Source organism: Pelobates fuscus, chromosome 6 (assembly GCF_036172605.1).
Source record: "Pelobates fuscus isolate aPelFus1 chromosome 6, aPelFus1.pri, whole genome shotgun sequence".
NCBI lineage: Eukaryota > Metazoa > Chordata > Amphibia > Anura > Pelobatidae > Pelobates > Pelobates fuscus.
Genome location: NC_086322.1, coordinates 52,183,901 through 52,193,843, shown reverse-complemented (window position 1 = coordinate 52,193,843; position 9,943 = coordinate 52,183,901).

The following is a 9,943-nucleotide window of genomic DNA, read 5'->3' as shown; positions in this document are numbered from 1 at the left end:
ACCACAGTGGTGTCTAAAAAATATCTGGAGTTAAGCCCACCCCCCTTTCATGTAATTGTATAGCATGTGCCCACATCCTCTGAGTGATTCCTACAGAATGCTATCCATCCATCATTGCACGCATGTGAGACAGCATTTCTAGCTCCATTCATTAAAAGCATAGATGCAAATATCCATAAGCTGATATGAACTTGCTGCTGTTGCTGTGAATCTTGGCAGTAGCTTTATATATAGCTTTTCATGAATGAAACTGATGTCAGTGCTAAACTACATATACTATCAATCACATGGGTGTTTGTGGGATTTCGATCCACTTAACAGACGTGTTTGGATTGTCAAATATATATTAAACTACTTGCTGATCAGAGCAGAGGTCATTTGCCGGGTTAATCACTATCGTGAGAATTCAAAGTGTCTTTTATATGTAAAGGGTTACTCCATGTAACACATTGTACTGTATATATCTACAATAAGCCAGGACTGTCTTGACCCTGCACTCAGTCTTGTCTAGTGTTTGGGTACAAGCAGGTAAAATCTATCCATCACTTTTGTCAGTATCTGGTTGGGCGATATCACTGATGGTTGGGCGATATAACTGCAGAAGCTTAGGCTGCTAGGCGAGTAGGGAGCCAACAAAACAGGGGCAATCTACAGATATATAAAAAGTATACATATGGTGGTACTATATTAAGACCAAATGTTTCTGGATTGCACACACACAATTAGGTTATTCAAAGTGCATCTCCCAAATATGCAGGACATGGACATCACGTTCTTGCATCTTGGAATGTAGGGACACTCAAATGGAGAAAGAAATGCAGCACAATGTGTAATGCATAAAAGCACCAAAACTTTAATTTAGATTGCACTTACAAAGATGTATATAAAAGAGATTTGCATATGTTTTTGGTTTCGAGTAACTGGAGCGTGCCATATTGCTGCAGTATCTCATAGAGGTCCCTGGTTGCTTGGAGAAGGGACCAGTTCTGGGTCTAAAGTCAGGGACCAGACGTTTGTTTTTGTGTTTTAAATCTTTTTATTTTTCAATATAATTTAGAATGCCTTATTGGGCACTAGTAACTTGCTGCTCCCGCCCCCTTAATTGAAGTGAAAACCCTATTAAAATAGTTTTAAACTTACCTGGAATCCAGCACCTGGTGAAGCTCTCTTTGCTGTCACTCATTCCCTCCAAGGTCCAGTCAAATGCTTCTGATAGTTAAGCACTTGATTGGACCAATCTGATTGGCTCATAGCTTATTTTAGACAAATGGTAGTCAATGCAGGGAGGAAGGGGACATACAAGCTTCCACTTGCAGACATCTTTTTTAATTTAAATGCAGAAGACAAAGTCCTTAAGTTGCAGATAGAGGAAAATGTCTCCCGGGATTAACCAGGCCAGTCTTTGCATCTCATGGAAACTGATAGTGTTGATCTGATATAAATGGAGAAATCTTTGTAAGTGTGCATTCTCAATACCTATGAATTCCCTTGGGCTTCATAGCTGGAGGAAACACACAAATTTATAAAAATGGGGGAAGGGGAAAAATGCCAAGGAGAATTTAGCCATAGAAGCATCACAAGTACAGAGGGCATTCAATATAGTCATGCATAGTATCGCCCTATGGAATTGCAGCACACATGTACAGGAACTCCAAATCTACCCATCTGCGCTGATTGGGGGGAGAGTCACATGTGACTATTTAGGCTAACTGGGCCGACAAGTAAGGCATAAAGAGGTGAGGTTTTGGCCGGTATCATAGACTGGAAGCCATTTTGTAACATTTCTTTTACCATATTAAATAATCCGTGGCTACCTGTAAATTAGCCAGCTCTCTACTTGTCAGGATTATAGTTGATCCAGCATGCAGAATAGTATCACAACTAGGACTAAGGATAACATCTAACCGGACCTTAGAATGGCTGGACTTAACGTACCGGAGAATAGTCAAAATACTTGCTGAGGTCAGATAACCAGCTAGTGAAAAACACGACAAAAAGGTAATTTGGGTTTAAATAACCCTCTTTATGCAGTAATTGGCTGTCTCTCACCTCTGACATCAAAACATGCGTCCGCGTCTATGATGTGACCACGCACGTTAGCGCCATCTTTGATGTGGGTGGGGTAAGTCTCCAATTAAAACGGGAACCACAGCGACTGGCGTCTCTAGGAACACCGTACTCACTGGGGGCCGAGATAGAAGGAGGTTTGCTGCGACTAAGGTAATTATTTGATTTTTCTGTCGGCGTAGCCGCTATGTTTCCGGGCGGCCACGGCGACAATCGCGGGGAGCCGTGACACTACTGAAACCAATCCTTGGAACCTATTCTGACCTTTAAGTTTAAATTTACTTTGAATTCTCACTTTACTAGATAAACCTGTTAATTTTTCTTTTCTCTCAATTCAGCTAGTTGGAAAAAACATTTTAAATTCCCTTTGAATTCCTGGCATTTAACACGTTAGTGAACAATGACCATAAAAATATAGCAGGATTAAACGAAATATTCCAACAGCAATTTCCTAGTTTGTTCCACTTAATTCCATGTAAACGAGTTTCAACTATTCTCATGATAATGCATGGATGCATCACCGTGTTACGTATTGTTGAATGTTTAAGATGTGTTGCTGATCACGTATCTAAGGAATTTCCCTGAAACTATTTTGTCTGTGCCATCCCTAAAGCATTGATGATTGGATTATGTTCATTGTCATGGGTTACAGTAATGTGTTTCTAATTCTTCCACGTTCCCTTCTCCCACTGTGAGTACAAACAAGAAGTTAATTGACATGTCTCTACACGCACAGAAATGTTTTGACCCTCTGACATTGTCTTAAATTTAAATAATACAAACTGCAGTGACATAGTAGTGGTTGTTAAGTAACACATGATTAGTAAATAATATTATTATATTACAATTCATCAATATGTTACACATTTTTCACAGATACCTTAGTGTAGATTTGTTATACCGTATAATGCTAACGTGTGATTATTTAGCCTGAAGTGTTTCATATAAATAATACCATTTCAATAATAAAGTACATTTTTTTGTCAATCTTTCTTTTATTGAGGTATGCAGGATGGGGTACAGAAAGTAAAAGAGGGAATGTACGAGTAATATACAGCATAGGGATAATACAACGTCAATTTCGAAAAGTTACATTTCCTGGACAATAATACCTCTGTTTTTGTATTTTTTGTGTCTGGTGAGTAGCTCAAGTTATATCTATTCGTTAATATGCAGGTGTGACTTGTCACTTCAACTAGTCAAGATGTGAGTGTGTGTTCTGTGTTACAAGAAGTGTACAGAATGTGTCGCCGCTAAGTCAATCGTAAAAGGAGATGCCTGGATAAACAGGCTACACTAATAGCGGGAGAGTACTCAAACTGTTTTGGTCGCTAGTGTCACGCAACAAATGGAGCAGGCTAAAAGCCGAACATAATACTGGCATACGAATTTAGTTAATACAGGTAGTGCTTCAAACAGTGCTAAAGTCAGGCCTAGTGTCGAACGGTTAGGACATAGGCTACGTACATCACTTGTCTTAGCAGGTAGTCTAGTTAAGTAACATTTCACGCAACAAACAGAGCAGGCTAAATTCTGAACATAACATTGGCACACAAAATTTAGCTAAAACAAGTTGTGCTTCAAACATTGCTATAATCATGCCTAGTGTCTAACGGTCAGGGCATATGTTACGTACATCACCTGTCCTAGCTGATAGTCTGGGTAAATAACATTTTCTAGTGGACGGGAGCGTAAAACCTTTCAGTGGTGTGGACAGTGAGAGTCTATTAGCGTTATACAAGAAAGGCCAGTACATATTGCTTAGGTACTACATTGCTCACAATTTGTCAAATGATAATTTGCACGGTGGGGTCCGGTCTTGCCTCCGCAGTGAGGACTGCAGGAGTAACGTACATGCAGTCCATTGAGCTTAGCCTATGCCGGCTCTGAGTGCTGGATGGACGGGCCAAACATCGTGGTCGGATCGTTGCCTCTGTGAGTCGCCCTTTCCGACAGATCTTGGAAGGAAGCTTAGTCCTTGTCTGCTGCCGGTGAGGGGCTGTGGTCGTCGAGTGTGGGAGGTGCGCGAGGGCGGCCGGGTCTCCCCGTGGCCCCAGGCTCCGTGTGGGGTCTGCATCTTTGCTCCACGAACTCGGGTGCTACAAGAGGCCCAGTTCTTCCCTGTGAGGGCGCTTCGGAGAGCCCTGGTGTTTCGTCGCCGCCAGCGGCGGTTAGGCTTCCGGCGATGTGGCAGATGCTGTGGAGTTATCCTCCTGGTGACCCCCGGCCCGGGTGGGCAGTCAGTGCTCAACTTTAGCGTTAAAGGGTCTGTAGTGCCCTTAGTAGGCCCGGTCCGCCTCCGTTTCCCCGGTCCACATGCTGTGCCTCCGTATTGCACGCGGGGTGTTGCAAAGAGTCTGTCCAGCTTTTCTATGAATTGTTGGAAGATTAGATCCAGGCTTGTGGCTTGTACGGGTGTAGGTTCTGTAGGGCAAGAGGCTTCTGCAGTAGCGCTAGGCCCAGGGCCCAAGCCCGTGTGGGCAGATACCATCCTTTTAGCCATGTGTGTCGCTTCGGTGGGGACCGGGATAACCCCCGCCGGTCCATAGGGGGGGGGAACGGGGTGTCCAGCTTTGCTTTGCCGTGTTTGTCTGCAGAGGGAGAGCGGCTGTCTCTCCCACCACCAAGATGCTTGTAGGCCGCAAACCTGCGTGGGTCGGGTCCGGAACACAGGGCCACTTGCGTGGTGTCACCATGTCGGGCCCGATGTCCTCTATCGCTTGGGAGCACCGGGTCATCGGTTTGCTGCCTCCGGTTAACGAGAATCGGCTGAAGGTTAGTTGAAACCCGGGAGCTACAGCGACATGCGTCTGCTCCCTTCAGCGGTCAGGCCCCGCCCCCCAATAAAGTACATTTTAATGTGTATTTAAAGACAGCAAAATATCTGAAAAATCTGTACTCTTGGTTATTTTTAAAAAGCAAATCATTAAAGAGAATATTTTTAAATAAACCATAGAAAGGTGCATCCCCAGTCTTGGCTGTGTGTCCTGTAATAGTATGGTAAGAGGCAGCAAAATTATGTATCTTAAAACTGGAAGACTGTATGATATTTTATGAACACTGCTGTGGTTATGGTGCTTGAAGTGTTTTTTTTAAAAAAAAAAAATTTTTTTTACGTGTGATTCAACATATATTTTATGTCTTAAACTTGCAATTTTTATTATGTCACTTTATCACATAACAAACAATGTATCCGTGAGCTGAAACAATGCTGTGTCTAAAGTCACCATGGAGGGACCCAAAACATTCACAATAAGAGGTTCAGGGCCACCTGTATATTTGTGTTGCTGATTGTGCTGGTTATGAGATTAGGCAGGGGCCCTTTGCAGTTGCAAGCTCAGCTGGTTTCCAACATTTGTACCTTAAACCGTTTTTTCTGAGACGTGTTTTTTATGTGCTACAGGAAGAAATCAATTATTTAACTTACTCTTTTTCCTTCCTTCGCCAAATGAATCATACATCCCACAAAGCATCATATGCTCTGCCAAGTAGCATGGCAAAGATAAAAAGTACAGATTAGGCAACGCGAGTACTGGCATTTTAGGAACATGTGGTTTAGACGCGCATGAGCAAATAATAAAAGACTACTCATACCTGGAATGACGAATGCACAGCATTATTCTGAAAATAAACAAAGGTGTATAAGCCTTGCAATTGCCATGTACCAAACATGGGCATCTCCAGGGTTCCAGGGTCAAAAGTTGATAATATTTGATAACTAGTTGCTTTGAATACACGATGACCATATTGAAAGATCCATAATGTTAAAGATCGAAGATGTCAAGCACAGCGGCATTGGTACAAGAGTAATAATTGATAATATTCTTGCACTCAATGCCACTGTGCTTGACCTCTTCAATCTTTAACATTATGGATCTTTCGATCTGGTCATCGCGTATGCAAAGCAACTAATTTGGGGTATTAGGATGTGTGAATGCCACTAGTTTGGATTATAATCGGTTGGTGAATGTGACTAGGTGGGTGTTTGGATGATAAGTAAGACAGGGCTGGGAAAGGATGTGTTGGTATGTGTGTGGAAGCTGCTAGTGATGTCTTGTGTGTGGAGGAGGCTGCTTTTGGTGTTGGGTATTTGTGGTTACACTGTTTGTGGGGTTGCATGTGAGAGTGTAGGCTATTTGTAGAGTTACCTGTAGGTGCTGCTTAAGGGGGTGCATATGTGGAGAAAGGCTGCTTTTATGGGGTTGTGTGTGCATGTGGATAGTGCTGTTTACGCTGCATAATGTGTGTGCATGTGAATAAGGGCTGTATGTGCACATGGAGATGGGAATGTACAATGTATTTGGGTGGGAAAGGGGATTTAGTGTGTCTTTAGGGGTGGAATTTTGGCTTTAGTGTATACTAACGAGGGAATAGGGCTGTAAGGTGTGTTTGGGCAATGTGGGCTATAATGTGAATGTGGGAAAAGTGTAATAAATGTGTGAGGGTGGATGATGCCATGGTAACCAGAGGCAATACATGCGGTCTGTACCGTGCAAGCTCCCTTGGGCTGCCCCAGAATGAGAATGGGCTGAGCAATAAGGGAGATCTTTGATAACCCTACCAGCTATGCCATCCCTCTGCAGCCTGCCACCTGAGACCATAGCCTCAATGGCATTGTGAGAAACCTGGACTTACATACTTCCTGACCTGGCTTCCAGCCATAAACCGTATCTGATAACAGAATATTGGAGCATTGAACAAAGAGCTTAGAGCACAAATATACAAAATGGAGCATTAAAGTAGAACTTTATCAACTCTGGGAATCCGAGAGAAGTCCAAATTACTATGTTATCATTCTGATTTCCTAAACTATATTTCATATAATAAAAACAACTAAGATCTAGTTTCAATTTTTTATTTTTTTATTTCTTCTGTTCTTCTTTCTTTTTAATTCTATGTATAATTTCATACATAACGAAACCATATCGTTACTGTATTCGGAATCACATTAAGTAAATGTTTCTATGGAGATATAATTGTAGAATTAAGTTAAGTAATTAACAAAACTGCCATCTGCACAACAGCATGCAAATTCTGGGAAATTTCCCATCCATTAGGGACAATAGCTGCCCTGCAGGATATCCCGAAACTGTACCGTATTTCGACATTCACAGTATCCTGAGCCTATGATTACTTACTTTTCTAAATACTTTCCTCTTTGTGAAAATCCCAAAACCCAAAAGTATATTACAGGTTCTCAGTTTAAACCAGTTTCGACAAAACCATATAAAAAGTATAAACACTGTTTGTAATGTGTTTACCTGTAAACAGTGAAATATTTCTTTTAACCTATCATACCTATAAAAGTGATGCAATATTTATAATTCCGTTCACCTGCTTTCTAGTCTATTGCGAAGCTGGGAGATCATTCTGACTATCTATATAGGATCCATTGCTTGTCCAATTTTATTTATTTTCTATTTTTTTCACCTCATCACATTTTTCTGGCACTGTTTTTTGTTGTTGTATGTGTGTGTGTGTGTGTGTGTGGTAGTTTTTTCATTTTATTTTTTTATTTTTTGTATCATCCTTATAGGGATTTAATAAAGTTGTGTATTATACATTTGTAAGTTTTTTTTCATTCCAATGCTGGGCTAGTACTTTAACAAGGGTAATAGGATTGGTATTGGGCTTGTCTTTCACTAGTCTATACTAATCTTCTTATTGATATTTATCATTATACTTAACATGCATTCTTCATAAATATCCTATATATCTGTACAAAATAATACAAAACTATAGTGCAGACAATCTGTGTACAGTTAGCATAACACCAAGTTAAAAATCCTTAAGACTCCCACAGGTCCAAACTGGCCATCGGGCAAATGCCTAGTAGTCCACAATCGCCTTTGGCTGAGGCTGGCAGAAAAAAACTAGAATGTAATGGCAGATAGGAACCATTCAGTCCATCTAGTCTGCCCAATTTTCTAAATATTTTCTGGTCTTATCTTAAGTCTAGAATAGCCTTATGCCTATCCCACACATGCTTAAACTCATTCACTCTTTTAACCTCTACAACTTCAGCTGGAAGGCTACTCCATGCATCCACTACCCTCTCAGTAAAGTAATACTTCCTGATATTATTTTTAAACCTTTTCCCCTTGAATTTAAGATTTCGTGTTTCTCCTTTTAACCCCTTAAGGACACATGACATATGTGACATGTCATGATTCCCTTTTATTCCAGAAGTTTGGTCCTTAAGGGGTTAAATAAAGTCTCCTCCCTTACTGTGTTGATTCCCTTTATGTATTTAAATGTTTCTATCATATCCCCCCTGTCTCATCTTTCCTCCAAGCTATACATGTTAAGTTCCTTTAACCTTTCCTGGTAAGTTTTATCCTGCAATCCATGAACCAGTTTAGTAGCCCTTCTCTGAACTTTCTCTAAAGTATCAATATCCTTCTGGAGATACGGTCTCCAGTACTGCGTACAATACTCCAAGTGAGGTCTCACCAGTGTTCTGTACACGGGCATGAGCACTTCCCTCTTTCTACTGCTAATACCTCTCCCTATACAGCCAAGCATTATGCTAACATTTCCTGCTGCTCTATTACATTGTCTGCCTACCTTTAAGTCAGAAATAATAACCCCTTAATCCCTTTCCTCAGATGTTAAAGTTAGGAGTCTATCAAATATTCTGTACTCTTGGGTTTTTACGTCCGAGATGCATTATCTTGCACTTATCCACATTAAATGTCAGTTGCCACAACTCTGACCATTTTTCTAGTTTATCTAAATCATTAGCCATTTGGCTTATCCCTCCTGTGAGATCAGAGGACCTCCCCTGCCAGCCAATGCAGAGCCGGGCCTATCCAAGCACTAGCCTTGATGTGGGGAGGCCAAAGGTCTCCCTCACCGGGCCACAGACAATGAAATCTGGCTGATGAGGAGGGAGAGGAGGACCCGAAGGCTCTAGCCTGCAACTCTGCCTGGTCCTATAGATCAGGGCTGCCATCAGAAATTTTGGGGCCCCTGACAAAGCACAAGGTCTGGGCCACCCCCCCCCCTCCACCTCTCACCCCTCCCCCTCCCTCCCGGGCCCGCCCACGCCCTACCTAGTCCGCTGACAATGATGCGGGACTGAATGTGGTGTGTATAGTGGAAGTGAATTAGAATGTGTGTAATGGATGTAGTGTTTGTGTGCATTAGATACTGTTTGTGCAGTGAATGCAGAGTGTGTTAGTGTAGCGGATGCAGTGTGTATAGTGAACGCAGAGTGTGTTTGAGTAGTGGATGTAGTGTGTGTACAGTGATGTAGTGTGTGTTTGTGTAGTGGATGTAGTGTTTGTATGTACTAGATGAAATGTGTTTACTGGATGCAGTGTCTGTAGTTGATGTAGTGTGTGTATTAGACGCAGTGTCTGTGTATAGTGAATGCAGAGTGTTTCAATTTGTGGTGGATGTAGTGTGTGTACTGTGAATACAGGATGTTTGTGTAGTGGATGCTGTGTGTACAGTTAATGCAGAGTGTGTGTCAGTATAGTGAATCCAGAGTGTGTGCATAGTTTTGTGAATGCAGAGTGTGTGTTAGTGTGTAATGAATGCAGAGTGTGTGTTAGTGTGTAATGAATGCAGAGTGTGTGTTAGTGTGTAATGAATGCAGAGTGTGTGTTAGTGTGTAGTGAATGCAGAGTTTGTCCGTGTAATGAATGTAGTGTGTGTTAGTGCAGTGAATGCAGAGTGTTTGTAAATGTGTAGTGAATGCAGAGTGTGTGTTAATGTGTAGTGAATGCAGAGGGTGTTTTAGTGTGTAGCGGATGCAGAGTGTGTGTTAGTGTAGTGAATGCAGAGAGTGTTTGTGTAGTGGATGTAGTGTTTGTATGTACTAGATGAAATGTGTTTAGTGGATGCAGTGTCTGTAGTGGATGAAGTGTGT